Here is a 7,564-nt window from a genome sequence, read left to right as displayed (position 1 = left end):
GGGGGGGGTGATTTGGTCAAGAGGGCAGAGGCCTGGTGAATAGGATCAGTGTCTTTTTAAGAAGAGACATAAGAGAGACGATTTCTTTCTCCATCGCTTGAGCAAACGATAAGACAGCTGTCTGTAAACTAGGAGGAGAGCCCTCACCAAGAACCTGACCATGCTGGCACCCTAATCTAAGACATGCAGCCTCCAGAGCTGTGAGAAATACATGTTTGTTGTTTAAGCCACCCAGTGTATGGTATTCTGTTCTAGCAACCAGGACTGACTAAAGCAGTGTCTATTTACGTGCACACATACACACACGATACACACGCATGTGCATATGCTTATATATCTGGAAGGAAATACATAAAATATGAACAGAGGTCATACATGGTTGTCAGACTCTCTCATTCACTCACTCGCTCCTCAATGTATGGTCCTGGAAAAGACACTTTATCTCTTTTGACCGTAATTCCTACATGAGTGAAGTGACAGAACTGTATCAACCTTCCCTGTCTACCCCAAATGAAATGGTCCCCCATCACTCTAAGTCCCCTTACTCTGCTCTATTTTTTTCATGGCCAGGTTTGCTGCCTGACACTGTCTTACATATGTGTTATATTTATAGCCTGTTTGTCCCACTAGAATAGGGAACTCTATGAGGAAAGAACTTTGGTCTGTTTTGTTCGTTACTGCTGTTTCCAAAACGCTGAGAACAATGCGTGGCACTTAGTAGGTGCTTAATAAACATTTATTGAATAAACGATTGAATATATCTTCCTGAGTGGTCCTTGTAGAATCTGTCACCTTCTCAAAAACTTTCATGATCTTGAGGACCTTATGATCAAATTGCAGGGACACAATCCAAAAATGAAATAGCACCTTAGTCACTACAAACAGCATTGGAACAGAATGCGGGACAGGAGATAGCTGTTGAGGCAGGAAGCAAAGGGCGGGGTTGGGATTGGCAAAGTGACTTTTGAGTATACTTTTGTATAACTGGAGCTGTGGGGTTGCCTTGATCTTTCTTATAGCTCTCACATCCCTGCAGAATATGACTTTATCCTGTAGCTCTTTCTAGAGTCATTGCCCAAGAAACTCAGAAAAGTCTCTCTCTGAATGTCCCACAGCAAAACCCTCTGTACTTTATGCATCATTAAAAATCCAGGGCACTCCCAGTCTGTTCCACCAGCCTTCCCAGGTAAGAAGAAGCCCAGCTTAGGAAAAAAGTGATATGGTCCCATTGAACGGAAAGGTGGGAGCCAAGCTTCATACTGCAGGCCCTCATTAGCTAAGATCACCAAAGGGTTTTGGCTCCCCTAGCTGCCTCCATGCCAGCTGCAAGGGTCGTGTTTGCTCCGCAGAGGCTCAGCTGCTGCCAGACTTGGCCACAAGTGTTTACCCTGCTGTGCTGGCAAAGGACCCAGTTCCTCAGCAGCTTCTGTGCCTTCTCTAACTCAACAGCAAACAGTTTTTCACTCACAAGGCACCTGGCCTCTAAGAGCTCTCTTTCGAAGGATGTCCTCCTGTACCGAAAGGACGCTCATGAGCGCATGCAACCTTGGGTGCCCTAGCAAAAAGTTGGAGAGATGGTGAGCTGGCCAGACCCATGCTGCAGGTCCCAGCTGAGGCAGTCAACACACAGGTCTTCTCTCTGTGAGAAACACTCCGACCATCTTATCTATAATCGAGACTCCCACCTTCCTACTCCGAACTTCCCTTTACCTGCTCTGCTTCTGGACATCATTCCTCATCTCCTAACATGATTTCCTTTGTTGCTGTTAATTGTCTGTCTCCCTCCACTAGAATTTAAGTTCAATAGGGGCAAAATTTTGGTTGGCTTTGTTCACTGATGTGTGCAGAATATATATTCACAATGCGTAAAATAATCGCCAGGGCTTATATAAAGCACACTATGTGCCAAACACTATTTTACACACTTCATATCAATTAAATTATTTAATCTTCACAAGAACCTATAAGGAAGGCACTATTAGGATACCCATTTTATAGATAAAGAAACTGAGGCACAGAGAATGAAGTAATTTGTCTAAGATCACATAGCTAGTGAATGACAGAATTCGGATTTGAACAGTCTCACCCTTCCTTAACCACTAGGATATACCACCACAAAACAAAACAAAACAAAACAAAACAAAACAAAACAAAACAAAACAAAACAAAACAAAACAGTGCCTTGCACATAGTAGGCACTCAGCAAATGAATGTAAGAGTAAATCCATGCATGAAACTACGAAGTGCCTGCCTTGTGTGGGGAATCTGGTCTGCTAGTCCACCACCACAGCCACCCTCCCCAACTACCTCTCCCTAGGAGACTCTTGTTTTCTCACCTGTCCTTCCTTCCTCCCTCCCTTCCTTCCTCTCCTTCCTTTCCTTCTTTGCTCCCTTCACTTCTCCCTCTGTTTCCTCTCCTTCTCTACCTCCCTTCCCTCCTTTCCTGGGTGATGTTGGAGAGAGAGTGTTGCTTTATGAAGCGCTATAGCCGGACAGCCAGCCCCTGTCCAGTCATTCTTTCCTTTGGGCCACAAATGCCCTCTGAGCACCTGTAATGCAGGCACTAAAGGAACCAGGAATATACATAAAACCAGTTCTCTGAGTGCAATAAAGGAGTGAACTGAAGGGAGGTTTGGGCTGGGAGAGACACACTTCCCAAGAACTCTGATATAAAGCACACTGAGATGATTGTTGAAGAAGGGGGACAACTGGGGTCCATGGGGACGATGAGTTAGGACTTGGACATTAAAAATTACTCCATGCAAGAAGTGGCATTTTAGCTGAACTGTTAAGTATGAACAGGAGTTTGAAAAATATCGATGGGATGTGCATTCCAAATGATGGGAAAATCAAGGCACCTGAAGGCTGTTGGAATTGTGAATTTGGGGCAGTGCATCCCCAGAAGAGATGGTCCCCACGGAGGATATAGACTAGGATTGTGGGCCATGCTTGTTGGCCAAAGAAGGTGTTCCCAAGGTCTGCCCCAAGTTGCAGACCTGTGGCACCTGTTCAGCATTTCCCAGCACCCTCCCTACAGAGAAGATGTTTTTCCTTGAGCTTCCATATCACACCTGATCCAGGTATAGGCTGCTGGGCATCTCACTGTTCCTCTTGCTTATGTTATGTCACTGGAACCCAACTGGGTCCTCTACCCTCTTTTTGTTTACTCCTTCCTCCCTCCCTCCCTCTCTCTCTCTTTCTCCTTCCTTCCTTCCTTCCTTCCTTCCTTCCTTCCTTCCTTCCTTCCTTCCTTCCTTCCTTCCTTCTTCCCTCCCTCCCTCCCTCTCTCTCTCCACATGGTCTCATTTCCAGCTCCTGTCTATATTGATTTCTTACCTCCAGCCACTCCTAGGTCTAATTTGGGCCCTACTGCCTTGCCTGGTTAGTGGCTGGTTTCTCACCCCACTGTTATGGCCTAACTTGGCACACTGTCAAGCAGGCAGGCATGCAGCAGCAAGCCTCTGGTATGTTCCTACTATGTGCCAGGCTTCGGGCCAGGGAAGGCACCCCTCTCCTCACCCCCTGCAGCTGGTGCTTCACCATCTGGGAATTGAAAGGGCTGGATTCTGTGATCTTGAAAGTTCCTTCCAGCTGCAACCTTCTAGGGGAGTATCTCAATGCCCTCCTTTTGAAGCTCTGAGTTCTGTAGGAAAATGATTACCATAAAAATGTTTCCAGGTTAGTGCACTGGCTTCTGTCAGGGCCTCACTGTTTGACAACTGCTGTGCAGACTTAAGTGATATTTACACACAAAAATGTTTTACCGTGGGATGCCATCATTACCCTGGTGTCAGGGGCCAAGGATAACAGCCCATTACAGGCCTTCCCTGTTATATGAAGAAAGAAAGGGACTAGTCATCTAGAGTAATCCATCCCCTCCTCCACCCTAGGGCAAGAACCCCTCTGCTCCACCCACTGCCCACAAAGGGGACAGATGCTATTAAACCACAGCTCGAAAAGTCTAATAGAGTCCCTCTAGTCCCACCCTCATCTAGTTCTGACACTTGACGAGGTCACACCAGAGCCCAGAGACACACTTGCTCTCAGATCTTTTTACCTCCAGTCCAGTTATTTTCTCCTATGGCCAAGTTGCTTCTTTCATCAGGTCTTTGCAGTTGATCAGGTGACTACTGCACCCATTAGGTCATCAGATCCTCATAATAAACCATTTCCAGATAAGATAAACAAATGTTCAGAAAGAGATAGTGTCTTGTCCATGATCCCACAGCTAGAAAATGGTGGGGGAACCCAGATTCAAGTGCAGGCCTTCAACTCCAAGTCTAGTTCGTTCCACTGCAACCTAGCTGCTTTCCCACTGGGTCCTGTGTGTCTTCCTTATGGATTCATAGGTGAGATGCACCAAGGATCAACGTGGGGACACACATTTGGGTCTAAAAAATCCACTGGGGGCAGGTCAGAGAAGACTTGGCAGTGCTTGCATAGATATTTGGGGGGCTTGTTGACAGTCAGGTCAAGGCAGTGTGATGTGGTCACCGACAAGTCTCGGGCAAGGTTAACAGAGGTGAGCATCCTGAACGGGGAGAGAGGACACTTATGCTGACCTCTGCCACCAATGGACTACTCATGGAGGCAAGACATGCTAGTAAACTATCTTGGAAGACACTGAGCAAATTGTTCCTGGAGGGCAGGGGGGGATATAGAGGCTGGATTACCAGTTGGCAGTCTGCAATTCTAGAAAGGATTTTTGTGTGTGTGGTGGTGTGTGCTTCTATGGCCCCCTGCATTCCTAGAGGCAACACCTGCTCTAACTTGTCTTGCAGCTCTCAGGGCCTTTTTGAGAGGTGAGGTAGGGAATTCTGGCTGTCTGGGCCCAGCCCTGAGACATACAGAAAGCCCAGTGCCAGTGTCATATGTCTAAATGGAACATGAGGCACCAAAGTGGAGGTGACACTCTCAAGGTAATGTGCATTTTAAGTGCACTAGATCAGATATGTATCCTAAGGAATCTAATGGGGAATTACATTGGGAACACATTTTGTAAATTCTCCTTCTTGTGGCTTCAATACATTCCTTAACCCTTCCTTAACCACTAGGTTATAAGAGTTCTTACAACAGCAGAGTTTAGTGGGCAGAGGAGCAGAAACAGGGTGGGTGAGGGTTGGAGGTGAGGGATGGGAGCCAGAAAGGTGGCCCTAGTAAGATTCTCACTGCAACTCAATGTCACAACTTTGATTGAGGGTATGTGTTCAAAACCTGTGCTGTGGGCAGCACAGAGATAAAAAGGCCACCAGCCATGTCCTCCTCTCCCCAACTAGTGTACAGTCTAGTGAGAGAGACTAGTAGTCCCAACTAGTTGTAATAGGAGTTAGAAGAGATCAAGTTCTAACTTGTAGGACCAAATGCCATAGGAGATGCTGAAAAAAGAGATGGCACTTGGGAGGTGGCGGAAATGGGGGCAGCAGCAGCACTTCAGAGGCAGACACAGCACAAGCCCATTGAGGATCACCATGTTTTGGTGTTCCTACAAAGTCATCTAAGGTGTGTGTGTGGTGAAGGGACAGTATGGAGGGTGCAGGGACGGGAGGAACTGTCTGTGGGAGAGCACCCTGGAGAGGTGGGTATGGTGGGGCCACATTTTGGGTAGGACACACACACACATACATACACACACACACACACACACACACTTCTTGGCTTTTAGCACATCTATGTTGTAAAGGCAAATACTAATTAAGATACTTAATTCTTCCTGTTGAAAAATAAGTGACTCCTCCTGCTCCATTTTATTAAAGCAGTTCTTTTTCTGTTGTTTTCAAATGTATATAAATCTTCTCAGTGATTACATAACCCTCTTGCCACTATCATAAGTCAAGAATGTTTCCTCGGGGACCTGGGAGCCATCTTTTCGTAATGTGATTATCAAGGAAGACAATGCCTGATCTCCCAGTTTCCTGGAAGAAGATGGGCCTAACCTCCACTGTCACCTGACTTCAAAGCTTCAAAGGATAGGCCAACTCTCTTATTAGAGGTAATGCGGCTAGTGACTTTAAGTTGAAGCCAATGCTTATTTACCATTCCAAAAATCCTGGGGCCTTTAAAAACTATGCTAAATCTACTCTGCCTGTGCTCTATAAATGGAGGGACAGAGCTTGGATGACAGCACATCTGTTTACAGTATGGTTTACTGACTATTTTAAGCCCACTGTTGAGACTTTCTGCTCAGAAACCAGAGAGATTCCTTTCAAAATATTACTGCTCATTAACAATGCATCTAGTCACCCAAGAGCTCTGATGGAAATGTACAAGGATATTAATGTTGTTTTCATGCCTGTCAACATGTCCATTCTGCTGCCTATGGATCAAGGAGTAATTCTGACTTTCTAGTATATTATCTAAGAAATACATTTCGTGAGGCTACAGCTGCCATAGATACTGATTCCTATGATGCATCTGGGTAAAGTAAATTGAAAACCTTCTGAAAAGGACTCATCATTCTAGATGTTGTTGAGAACATACGTGATTCATAAGAGGGCAAAACATCAACAATAATAGGAGAGTAAAAGAAGTTGATTCCAACCCTCGTGGATGACTCTGAAGGGTTCAAGACTTCAGTGGGGGAAGTCGCTGCAGATGTGGAGGATATAGCAAGAGAACTGGAATTAAAAGTGGCGCCTGAAGATGTGACCGAATTGCTGCAATCTCATGATCAAACTTAAACAGATGAGGCGTTGCTTCTTATGGATGAACAAAGGAAGGGGTTTCTTGAAATGGAATCTACTCCTGGTGAAGATGTTGTGAATATTGTTAAAGCGACAGCAAAGTACTTAGAATATTTTATAAACAGCTGATAAAGTGGCAACAGTGTTTGAGAGGACTGACTCCAGTTTTGAAAGAAGTTCTGTGGATAAAATGCTATCAAACAGCATTGCAAACTACAGAAAAATCTTTCATGAAATGAAGAGTCGGTTGATGCAGCAAACTTCACAGTTATCTTATTTTAAGAAATTACCACAGCCACTCCAACCTTCAGCAAGTACCACCCTGATCGGTCAGCAGCCATCCACATGGAGGCAAGACCCTACACCAGCAAAAAAATTACCACTAGATGAAGCCTCAGATGACCATTAGCATTTTCTAGCAATAAAGTATCTTTAAATTAAGGTATGTACGTTCCTTTTAGACATAATGTTACTGTACACCTAACAGACTATACTATAGTATAAACATAACTTTCATATGAACTGAGAGACCAAAAAAATTATGTGACTTGCTTTATTGCAATATTCGCTTTATTGTGCTGGTCTGCAACCAAACTGCAATACCTCTGAGGTATGCCTAGTGTGAGGTTTCTTTCTGTCCTTGCAATACTTTTAGCTGGCTGCCTGTGATTCATATCACATTCTGATTTAATGTTTATTCAAGAAAATTGTTTTCTTTCTCTTCTACCTTTATGGAGAGGTTATCTGGGCTGGGAGAAGATTTTGTTTTTAATTATATTTCCCCCAATGATGTAGACAAACTCACATGTGTGCGCACACACACACACACGGTCACACATACCCTCACACACACAGTGAAGCACACTCACATACTCAAATGCACA

The sequence above is a fragment of the Hylobates moloch genome, unplaced genomic scaffold (assembly GCF_009828535.3).
Source record: "Hylobates moloch isolate HMO894 unplaced genomic scaffold, HMol_V3 SCAFFOLD_7, whole genome shotgun sequence".
In the NCBI taxonomy this organism is placed as follows: Eukaryota; Metazoa; Chordata; class Mammalia; order Primates; family Hylobatidae; genus Hylobates; species Hylobates moloch.
This window is presented reverse-complemented; position numbering follows the sequence as displayed.